Source organism: Sciurus carolinensis, chromosome 4, assembly GCF_902686445.1.
Source record: "Sciurus carolinensis chromosome 4, mSciCar1.2, whole genome shotgun sequence".
Taxonomy (NCBI): domain Eukaryota; kingdom Metazoa; phylum Chordata; class Mammalia; order Rodentia; family Sciuridae; genus Sciurus; species Sciurus carolinensis.
The window spans coordinates 67731966-67743942 of record NC_062216.1 but is presented as its reverse complement, the minus strand read 5'-3'; the positions used below and the strand labels follow the sequence as shown (position 1 = coordinate 67743942).

The 11977-nt window shown below is 44.9% G+C and overlaps 1 long non-coding RNA gene across 1 annotated transcript; it reads left to right on the top strand.

Moving 5' to 3' along the window:
- Positions 1 to 2129: 2129 nt before the first annotated feature.
- LOC124983004 (uncharacterized) lies at positions 2130 to 8585 on the top strand. The gene is made up of 4 exons (XR_007108338.1): positions 2130 to 2748; positions 3120 to 3277; positions 4530 to 4760; positions 7494 to 8585. It is a non-coding gene; the product is annotated as an uncharacterized LOC124983004 (long non-coding RNA).
- The last annotated feature ends 3392 nt before the right edge of the window (positions 8586 to 11977 follow it).

The following is an 11977-nucleotide window of genomic DNA, read 5'->3' as shown; positions in this document are numbered from 1 at the left end:
ATATAGGTCTGAAGCTTAAAAGGGCCTATGTTTTATTCAATGTGTGTATACTCAGCATCAAGCATGGTGCGTAACACAGCATATACCATCAATTAAAGCTCACTGTATACTACAACTTATCTCTGAGGAGCTTAAACAGAACTATATGCATCACCCATTAACCTTTAGAAAATTTTTATAAAATGAGCAGATACTATTACTGATTTAATTAGTAAGTTAGACCTTATAGATAATCTGAAGAATATGTGGGAAAGTGATTTCTCTAAGACCATGTCATTAGGGAAAAATAAACACTAGTGTGTCCCTTTCTACTTAAACAGGAAAATGAAGAGAAACAATATGAGTTGGGCTAGATGGAGTAGTACACACCTATAGTCCCAGCTACTCAGGAGGCTGAGGCAGGATGATCACTTGAGACCAGGAGGTCAAGACCAGCCTGGGCAACATAGAGACTCCATGCCAAAAACAGAAAAAGAACATGAGTTTGTGCTACCAATCACTACTCCATAAACCAGAACTCCACCTTTGATTGATAATCCACACAGATGTTTAAAGGGCATACAGAACTAACTCACCCTCATATGACAGGGGAAGATCAGTGGTTATGACTGAGACGCTTTCAGACTTAAAATATGGAGTTGGAACTATAAGACCAAGTTCAAGTTTGATGAATAGTGTCCATGGTTGAAATAATTAAGGCAAATTAGGATAAAATCACTTTTTTTTTTCATTTGTTTCCATTTTTGGTGTTGAGGATTGAACCCAAGGACACTATGCCACTGAGCTGCAACCCCAGCTCTTTTTTAAGACTTTTAAATTTTGAGAAGGGTTTTCACTAAGTTGTTTGTTTATCTTGCAAAATGGTTGAGGCTGGCCTCGAACTTTTGATCCTTCTGCCTTAGCATCCGAAATCACTGGGATTACAGGTGTGTGCCACTGTGCCCAGCAAGAAAGTCAAGATGCTTACACCAATCACCTCAAATGAAATGATGCAAAGCACTTCAGTATGTATAACAGGCATTTCTTCCCTTCAGTTTTAACTACTTCATACAATAGCAGAAAATTGGCTGGCACCTCCACGGTTGGAAAATGTCATCTCTTTATGAAAACAACATGCAGGACAGTTTCTACTTTGTCTGCCAGTTAATTTACAATAACCACTTATTTTATACTTTTTATTTAGGAAGGACATGGAACTGAAAAACTTAGTTACCCAGTTTTATTCAACTGCCTCACAAATAAGCACAAATGCCAGTCTCAAAGTGCTGCAAACTTTCAGATAAGAGACATTATTTACTATCTTTAGCAGATTCAGCTATTCACAGTCTGAAAATGTGGGCTTTTCCTTTTAAGAGCGATAAATTTGAAAAGTTTGGATGATCACGTTTGACACACTACATATTGTAGCGTGAAACGTCATTGGTTAGATAAGTTTTCCTAATTTACTCATTCTGTTGAAAGTATTAGTTTGTGAACGTTTGTATTTAGTTCAGCTGCGTTTACGGCAGATCTCATTTTCAAACCCACACCCATCTTCCCGAAGTGTAAGAACTCAATTTTAAAGGTTAACAAATTATAGAGCAAATGTTTTAACTGTACTTTTTTTCTACTTTATACTTACCAGTTACAATATTAACAAAGGTAAGGTCTACGGGAAAAATAATCCTTCGCTTTTCCCCTCCCCGCTCATTTCTGAGCTCCCAGACCAGGTATTACAGACGTCTGCGATGGGAGGCCTGATTTTAAGTGGGTATAAATACAAGTGGAAGATGGAACAAGGCTTAGTTCGGGCAATGGACGCGGAGGGGTCCTGACGCCTCACCTACAGCTCCGCCCCTCCCGGGTCCTCTCTGCCCTGCGCACTGGCCCCGGGGGCGAGGAGTCGGGCGTGAAAGGCAGAAGCCTCAGCGCCAGGGACTGGAGGGAGACGTGAGGTTCCGCCCGACTTCTGAGCGGCACCCATTACCGCCATCCCACGCTCCCGCGAACGCGGCAGCCTTTGGGACCCCTGCTGCCTGGGTGCAGCCACCAAGCGCTGGGCGCCCGTGGCGTCATCACGCCGCGCCTGCCAGACCCGCCCCCAGACCCTGCCGCGCGACTCCGCCTTTCGGCTTGGGAGCGAGTTCCAAGTCCCGCATTCTCACTGTGCTTCCTAAAGGGGCGCCAGTTCAGAGCCAGAGCGGGATGACTCGGAGCTTCAGTGGTAACTCGGTGCCCAAGCCTAGTCGAAGGCGCGGAGCGAGGCACAGGCCTGCGGTCAGAGAGGGGAGCGGCAGGGCCGCTCTGGCGAGGGCACTGTAGGTGAGAGTGAGCAGAGTCGCTTGGACTCTGCTCGCCCTAGGAACTTCTGCTCGCCTTGGACTGCTGGAGGTTGGAGGAGCCAAGTCGCCTCTTCCCAAACCTTAGTTTTTCACCTTCTCCTTCGCTGCGAGTTATCGAAATCAGTGGACGGCCACCGCCATGGGGAGTACTTGGTGTTGTCACTGGAGTGGCAGATGCAGTGGGCAGCCTTTCTTGAAATTTAGGTTGAATTTTCCTCTTGCCCTTAGCTTTGCGAAGAAATGTGGGCGCAAGGCAGCACTTTGGAACACTGTGGCTGCCCACACAAGAATCGCAAAAGCCCTCACCACTGTAGGTCGTTTTCCTGTGGAGATTATAAGAGGACAGGAGAAAAAGCATGTTAATGTCCGCATGCAATCCGTTTACTGTGCAAGGTGAATCTACCAGGCAACCGGTACCTTGTTTCAGGTAACCCAACTTTCTCCTTCTGAATTGCAGTCGAGTTTCTTTTGGACACTGTCGGCCCTGAAAAGAGGGTAACAGCAGCCATTCAATTAAGGATATAGGTAGACTGTCTCTAATAGGAGAAAAAGTAGTCTGAATTATCTTCATTCCACTCCTCCTAGTGTTTGTTAACATAGTTTTAAATGCCTTCGAAATGAGAGGAGTTGAGAGTTATCGTTTTGCAAACACTAACCTTCCACCACCGTAATTAAACAGTTTACACTCCCTCAAAATTCCATTCACGTTTTCCCTGGCTCTCTTCAGTGTTCACCTTCACTCATTCAGGAAATTCCATGGTTTCATTTCGTTCAGGTTCTCTAATTTTTTCCTCCCAGGAAACAGTTGGATCATTGCTCCTGGGACTGCTGTACAGTCTCCACCTTTGTACTTCCAATATGATGACCAATTCTTAGATGATGTGCTGCCAGACAAGGTGACTATATACCTACCATGGGACAAGCACCCTGAAATATTTCATTTCTTGGATATCCAGGTACTTACACAGGAAAAGCCACTCTTTGACTATTTTTTCAGGACCTCTCTCATCTCAGCCTTAAAGTCAAATGAAATTTTCCTTACTAGATTCTGGACTTTCTTGGGACCTATCCTTCTTTCTTCTTTCCAGTCTCTGACCTTTGGAATGGAAGTATCTATAGTGCACAGTGATTGTTTCTGGAAGCACATAATTTGTCTGCCTCACAGGTGGAGAGGAATCATGGAAGTGTCTTACTCCACTATGTTCATTCATTGCATGAATGTTACACATGCAATGTCATGTTAAAAAATACAGAAACATATGTAGAATATGATTTCATGAATACTACATACTTCAAAAATCAGTAAAACTGAATAATGTGTACAGGGAGGCACATATACATGGTAAAACTCTAAAGAAAATGAAGGACATTATTACCATAAAATCCAGGGTGAAGTCCAGCATTGTGGTGTGGACTGTAAGTGTAGCTCCAGTTACTAGAGAGCTGAGGCAGGAGAAACTCTTGAGCCCAGGAATTGGAGACTAGCCTGGACAACATAGCAAGACCCCCATCTCAAAAAAAGGAACTAAATCCAGGGCAGTGCTTCACTAATAGGATTGGAAAGGGATACATGCTAGTTTTCTGGGGCCCCATCAACTTTTCTTTCTTGACTTAGGTGATGAACACACGAAGAGTAATTTCACAATTTGTGAAGTTGTAGTTACGTGTTTTGTGAATATTTCTGGCCCTCCTTTTCCCTCCATGCCCTTCTATTCCTGCCTTCCTTCCCCTCCCATCTTGTGCTGGGTATGGAACCCAGGGCCTTGCCCATACTAGGGAAACACTCTACCATTAAGCTGTACTCCCAACCCCCATGTACCTACTTTTTTTCCTTTTGTTTTTCTTTTTTTTTTCTTTCTCTTTCTCTTCACTTCTCTCTCTCTCTCTCTCTCTCTCTCTCTCTCTCTCTCTCTCTCTCGGGGATTGAACCCCAGGGGACTCACTCTACCACTAAGTTGCATCTTCACCCATTTTATTTTTCTTTTGAGGAAAGGATCTTGCTAAATTAATTGCCCAGGGAAAACATAACAGGGGAAGGAGGAGAGAGAGAGAGGGAGAAAGAGAGAGGGAGAAAGAAAGGAAGGAAAGAAAAATGAAGGAAGGAAGAAAAGAAAAGCAGGAGGGAATGTGCCAGAAGAAAATCAGACTTTGCATAACTCAAATCTTGGAGTTGATATCCAATGACTTTTGCTGATTTCTGTTCCTCAGAAACCACATGTGAGTCCAATCCACGTAGATGAGCAGGGGCTACAGGACTTAGGCACCAGGAGTCTGCAGGCACTAGGACATTTATGGGCTGCCCATCTCATGAGAGGAGGCACTTGGGCCAATTTTAAATGTCCTAGGGAGTCATTAGAAGATTTATACTGGAGGAGGACAATCTCGGAATCTCAGTCACTTCAAACTTCCTGTGATACAGAGGGAAAAACAGCCAAGAGGGTAAGTGACTTTCCCTAGATCTCACTGTGACCCAGGGTTGAATTATGTGTCAATCTTTGTCTTTCCCATTCTAATGACTATTTCATCCCTAAGTTTTTGTGTTAGAGACTTGTGACTCCAGCCTTAGGGTACAATGACTTGCCTAAGGTCACACACCTAGAAAGAACAAGGGGCTGGGTCTGAACCCAGCTGTGTTTCCCTGAAGGTACATCCAGACCTGCCAGGGGGAAAGTGGGCCAGGCGTAACAGTGTCCACTTATGCATGTGTCATGGGGAGAGCAGGGCAAACCAGCATCCTAGGAGTCCTTTGGGGGCAGTCTTGTCTGAGGAATAGAATCAGGTAAGGGGACCCAAGGAAGTAACCTTACTTCTTTGACAATTGACCAAATAGACTTGGAACCTTGGCAGTCAGACACCCCCATTGCAGAGCCAGCCCCAACTAGCTCACTTGTCAAGAGGACAGAGGGTGATATTCTCTTTTTGTCTCCCGAATCACCAAGGCTCAGGCCTCAGAAAACCATTGGGGGGGACCTCACCCATATTGAGACACTGGGTCAGTTCTTGCCTGTGACACCTCTAGAGATTTTCCTGGAGGAGCCCAGAACAGAAGGGACACAGAAGAGCCCAGGGCAGGTCAGCACAGGCCAGCCTACCACTCTATTCCCTGCAACATCCCCAGAGCCATTCTAGGTGTGTGTGTGCAAGTGCGTGATTATGGACAAAACATTTTTGGTGCTATTTTCACTTCACCAGCGTTTTGCAGTTTGCTACTGTTTACATGGTAGAGCTATCCCTTCTTGGTCCTACCCTAGGAAAAAAGCAAACCAACTCCAACCCTGGTTGAGCCTATCAGGGTGAGGATCCTGGAGGCAGGTGTAGTGGAGAAGCTTGCAAACCTCTTGGTACCTAAGCTCTGGATCAAGGATCCCTTCTTCATTCCCAACTTTCTGAATACCTTCTGAAGATTCACCATCACCCAGCAGGTGCTAGACCTGCTGTACAAAAGATGCACACCACCTCCAAGCCCAGGAGAACTTGCCCCCTCCTGACTGGGTCTTGGGAAAGCCCTGCAGTGCTTGGAGCCCCAGTCAACTCTGGAAACAGGTTTCAGAAGAATACCATTCAAGGTTGTTTTCAGTACCCTACAAGTTGAATGAGCCCTACAAGTTCTTTTCCCAGGCCTAGCTAGCCCTATGGAATGTGCTCCCTGGGCTGTGTGGGCTTCTCTGTGTGACTGTCCCCTTACCTGTTCCCTGAGGCCCAAAGCAGAGAGCTTCCCCAGTTGGAAAGAAGGTTGAGAACTCCATTGAGGGACCTAACCTAGATGTAGCCAGAACAGGGATCTTTGGGGTGGACTAAGAGGCCCTGGGCCCAGTGAGATATCTGGGAAGGACCTGGTTGACTTCACAAACATATATGAAGCACCTACTATGTGCAAACACATATCCAGGCACCTAGTATATCATTCTGGGAGGAGTACAACTACACTGCCCAGCACTCCTGGGTTTCCATTCCTGTTGGGAAGTCAACCAGTCTCAGTAGGCATCCTGGCAGGTAAGGGGCAAAGGACATTTAAGGTGACACTTCTGGTCTCCTCTAGGTATGGAAACTTCCGCCTAGATTGTGAGGAGAATGATGAATAAGTAAAGCAGTGGATGGCCTTGGAGTCAGTAGGGAGGGCTCCTGTCTCCAGAGTGGAGATACTTGGGAGGCTGGGTTGGAGGACATCTGGGCAAACCCAGGGCTCCCACACTTGTTTGAATTCATACTAAAGGGCTGAGGTCTGAGGCTCCACCTGCAGGAAGAGGATAGAAACAGCTATAGGTGGGGCCCTGGGCACACAGTGAGCAAAGGGGAGGCTGGGACTCAGAGCCATGCCCTGTGAGGATCCATCCCCACCATAGCCCATCCCAGCCATGCTTGCTCACATCCTGGATTGAGGCTGGACAGGAGATATAGGCCTCACACCTCTGCCCTCCATGATGTCCTCCTATAGGGATAAGGGCTGGGGCTTCTTTGGGAGGCAGGGGTCTTCTGTAAATGGGAAAGGCTCAAGGAAAGTGAATTATGTTCAGGACCTTTTCTTATGCAGCTCTAGTGCCATCTCCAGATATAGAGCTGCCCCTGACAGCAGCCTTCCCAATTCAATTCTTAGATTTGAAGCAGCCCAGAGACAGAGCACTTGAGCTTGAGAAAAAGGAATAGTCATTGATACCAGCAACACTGGAGGAAGGGTTAGCTATGGCACCATCACCAGAGGGACAGCATGACAGCCTGAGCCATGAGAGGCCATGAGGCCACCTGTGAATCAGGCAGCTCAGTCCCAAGCAGCCAGGCCAGAGGACATGCCATATCTGGCAGCACATATTCTAACAGCTGTGGATAAAGAAGCAGCTGGGGCCACCTCTGTGGAGACAGCAATTTCTCCTTTTGGTAGCTGATCTTCCAGCTATGGGGGATCTAGAGCTTGCAGGTATAGAAGCACCCAAGCCAGACCCATTTCCACCTAGGGCAGCACACCTGGATGTAGAACCCTTTCAGGTGCCTCCCTTGGTGTTGGTTTCTGATCTTGGCTCAGTGCTAACCTCTTCACCACTGCTGTCCTCCTCTCCTGGAAAATTGTATTTTTAATTGTTTTCTTACACTCCTTTTTCCATGCTTGGAATATCCTTTTAAGTATTCTTAATAAAATTTAATTATTTTTTCATTTCAATTTGCATCCTGAACCCTCAGCATGCTGTGTAACCACCAGCACTGTCTAACTGCAGCCTGGAGCCCCAAGAAGATCACATGGATTCTGTGGGGAGGACATACACAGGCATCCTGGAGCAGATGACACAGAAGTTCCTTTGTATGGAGAAGACACATGTCAGGGTAACCTAGAGGCAGGTGTCAGCACTCAGGATAGTTGATGTCACAGGCCTGAGAAAGTGAGCTCAGGTTCTGTGCAGTCCCAGAGGTAGCGGGTCTGGATGACAGGTTGATGGACTCCCCATACCAACAGGGGGTAGAGACAGGCTTCCTGAAGAAACTTCCTGAAGAGTGCAACTGGACCTGCTCGTCATAGGGAACAGAGTGGACAGAGGCCAGAGCCCATAGCAGAAAAGGGCTGGTAGCATGGTGATATCAGCAGGAATGACTTAGGGTCGTTTTCCCTGCAGCAGCCTCTGTTCCCTGCCCCCATGTGACTTACGACATTGAGTCTTCTGAAGACTCTCTAATAAAGATGGAATGAGCACCCCATTACACTGATGGAGAAACTAAGGGTTTATGAACAACCCTCCTCTGCCCTATACGGTGGCAGAACCAGGATCTGAACTCAAGCCTGTGAGACTGTGGAGCCTGCATGACAAGTGGGATGCACTGAATGTCACAGGACTGACTTCTTGACTGTACTTCCTGAACCTTTGCTTCCGATGCCCAGAGAAAAGCCTTTTCCTGCCCTCAGAGAGGCTGCTGCTGGTACTGGAAGAGTCCAGGACCTAGGACCAGCCTTTTCCCACCCAGCTCTCAGTTCAGGCAGTGGGGATGGCTCTGTCCTCTGAGTTCACTGAGTGCAGAAGAAAAAACACACTAGTGCTCTTTTGTTAAAGAAAAAATAGTAATACATACAGTTTATTAAAGTGCACCCTTGGAGCATGGTGTTTACAGCAAGCAGCATCCTGTTTAAGAAAGGTTTGGTAAAGAACTACACGTATACCCTGGATGTAAAAACTTCCACTCAAAACAGGACTTCTTAATACCAAGGAAGTAACAGTTTGTGCAAAAGCCTGGCTAAATGGCCCAAAGGTTCTGGTCTAAGGTGCTGTTCTCAGACTAGCAAACTCTCGCCTCAATACATAGGTGTTTAGCTTTTTCAATGTGATTTCCTTTGTATTTGAGTCAAGAAGAATCATAGGCAATTAAAAGGTATGATGGTGACATAAGGGCCCATGTCAACCATTGTGACCAGAATCAAGTGGTTAAATGCACTTTTCCTCTTTCCAAGAAGTCAAGGCTTTGATAACACTTGGAAGTTCATGAAATGCCAGAAGCCACTGCATATGTTCCTATTAGTAGCCTTCTCTACTGAGCTCATACATGCCTTGAATTGGCCTCAGGAAAGAACAGACATCAGGGCATAAGACATGAATGCACAGTTAGACTTTTAAAATTCAGCAAATGAAGTGGTTTCCCTTTGGAGGACATGGTGAAAATAAATACAGTTACTGTCAGCCGAGCTCACTTAGGTAGAACTAAAACAAGGAAAAGTTTCAGATTATCAATGGCTCAACACTGGCCTGTTCTCACCGGAAAGCCATTGCCTGGAATAGTTTGAAAGTGTGGTGATAGGCATTGGGTCCATTTCATTTAGAACAGTAACTATATTATGGTTGCAAATGTGATTTTTTTTCTGGGTGCAGTGGTGCACACCTGGAAACCCAGCTACTTAGGAGGCTAAGACAGGAGGATCTCAAGTTCAAGGCTGAACTTAGTTCGAGGCCAACCTTGGAAACTCAGCCTGCTGAGTTTAGCAGGCTGAACTTAGTTCGAGACCAACCTTGGAAACTCAGCCTGTTCCAGTCTCAACATAAAATATGAAAAGAGCTAGGGATGTAGCTCAGTGGTAAAGTATCCCTGAATTCAATCACCAGTACCAAAAATAATAAAGTGCTGCAATTGCAGTTCAGTGGTGGACCATTCCTGGTTTCAATCCCTCCTACCTGAAAAAGAAAATGAAAAAAAAAAATAAATAAAAATAAACCTAATGTGATGCTTTGGGGGAACCATGTACACAGAACAATAAGATACTAACATATAATTTCTTCTTACCAAAACAGATTTCTGTTCTTAAGAGTTTAAATTCATCAGAAAAGAAAAACTTCTCTGCATTGGTCAGCATTCAGCACGTGCCAGTCCAGGGCTGGGTATCATTTTGATGTGACCAAAATGTTGCAAACACTAAAACTAAATGGATGTTGACCACATTATAAAGGTTGCCACCTAAAATAAATCTTCCAGTGATGTATTATTTTCAATGTTTTGGAGTGAAATTTTTAAAAATAAAGACACATATCACAGGACAAACAAGTTGAATCACACACCTACATCTACACTCACTCAAACATGCATTGGTTATTACAATCAGATTCTCACTAGGGGAGAGAGTGTCATGCAAAAAGACTATTTGAATACAATAGTGAAATCTAAATGAAAAAGACATCTCAAACAGCAAGTATTCCCAAACTATTTTTTATTATATATGTAATCATTCATGGCATCTTTACCTTCCATTGTTAAATGAACACACTCAGCTGCCAGATTGATACAGCCCATAATAGCATGATACACTCTTGAGTAAAAAGCAAGGTTATCACTCCCTCTCTCCAAGCTAACCTGAAAATAGTCCACTGTATCAAAAAACAAAGTTCCCAATAGTGAACACATCCCAGCCATGGGAACTGGGCATACCCTGCAGGTTGGTGGATTTTACTCAAATAACGTAATCCAAGTGTGGCTGTAACTGAGGAGTGACTTCAATTCAGAGGATGTTTCCCCATTGTTTTCAAAATGTTTGTTGTGAGTGATAGAAATGCCTCTGCTAAATATTGAAAACTTCTTCCTCTAAAAGACACTTGGCACATCAAGTTCTCATGGAATATTCCAGGCACTGAGCAGGTCTGCTCCTCCCTGCCCTCAGCTCTCAGGATCCAACATCACCTGCTAAGGTGCTTCAGGATGCCTCGGAGGGCCTCAGCTCCCACCCCTGGGTTCATTTCCAGCAGCATCATTAGCTGTGCTGACTGAGACCTAGAACATGGAGTGTCCTTTCAATGTGATGATCAGGTTTGCAGAACCTGGAGCAAATCAAACAGTGTGTACTTACAAAGATGATAAGACTGACGACCTGAAATGATCCACCTGAAGTCAAATTCATCAGGTTACCACGTGAATAAGATGAGTAGATGCTTATCTTTGAGTCTCCCTTTCTTGCTACCTTCAATATGTTCTCCCCATCATGTGTGTGTTGCTTCTGGAGAAAAGCACAATGCATAGACCTGAATTTTCTTCTCCCTGATGAAGAGTAAATTGGCTGAAAGGTAGACAACAGGAGGGAAAATGAGGAGCCAGAATAGTTCACAATGATAAACTGAGCAAACCACAGCCGTAGCAAGCAGAGCTAAAGGAACTTCATCTAGAAAAACCTGATGCTTAATAAAATGCTTATTTAACTTAATTACCATTTAATTCCAGCATTTGGGGGAGATGAAAGCATTGGAGTTGATAATAAACAGCTTAATCAAGGAATGAGGTATCAGTGTGCACTTTTAACCTGAAGAAAAAATAAATGGAAGGCTACAAAGCAGGAAAAATACAGGGCTAAGCAAGAGTAAATTCTTAATTCCTTTGGAGCTTCTCCATGGTTAATGTGCATAACACAATTTTCTTGCTAAAAATCATCAGAAACAAATGCACTTACTCTAGACTCTTCACAGAGAAGACATACTTCAACTTCCTTTTCCTGGGGAAGAAGGCAGCAAACCAATAACCTTAAAATGTCAAAATTTTTGTTTAAAATGCAAATTCAGTTTCTTCTAGTGTACCAAGAACACCCACCTAGGTGACCAATATCACTATAAAAGTTCTCCTCAGGAGAGGTGGGAACAGGGTAAGAGTCATCCGAGCAGCTGCTACTCTGAACCTATGACAAAGCCTTGAAAATATCCCTGAGACCAATCTCATTGGAGCTACAGTGAAGCCGCTGTCTGGTTGGGGTCTGTGGCATAAACATCCCCATGGGGAGGACTCCAATGGAGTGAACCAGGAAACATGCAAGCCAGGTAGGGGCCTAATAGTCTTGTGTAGAAAGGGAAGATGGGATGTAGTGGTATTTTAGGAACGTGACAGTTTCCAGCTCTTCATGGAACCTCTTGGAAAAGGAGGGAACTACAACACAGCAACTGAATTTTACCCTTTCTAGCTTTAGAGCCAGACTCTATTAGCAAGGCAAGAATTGACATGACATTGTGCTGTGGATGGAAAGGGAAGGGTTTACACTGGGAAGTCATAGGTCGGCTGAGCAAGATTGCGCTCAGTCAATCCTGTTCATGACCTCTCAGTGTGGAGAGGCCAAGCAATGCCTACAGGTATTCCCCACCTTACTCCACAGTCCCAGCACAAGGCTGATGGTCTCAGCAGGGGAGAAGGAACCGAGGAAGAAAAACTGCTCTGCTCAT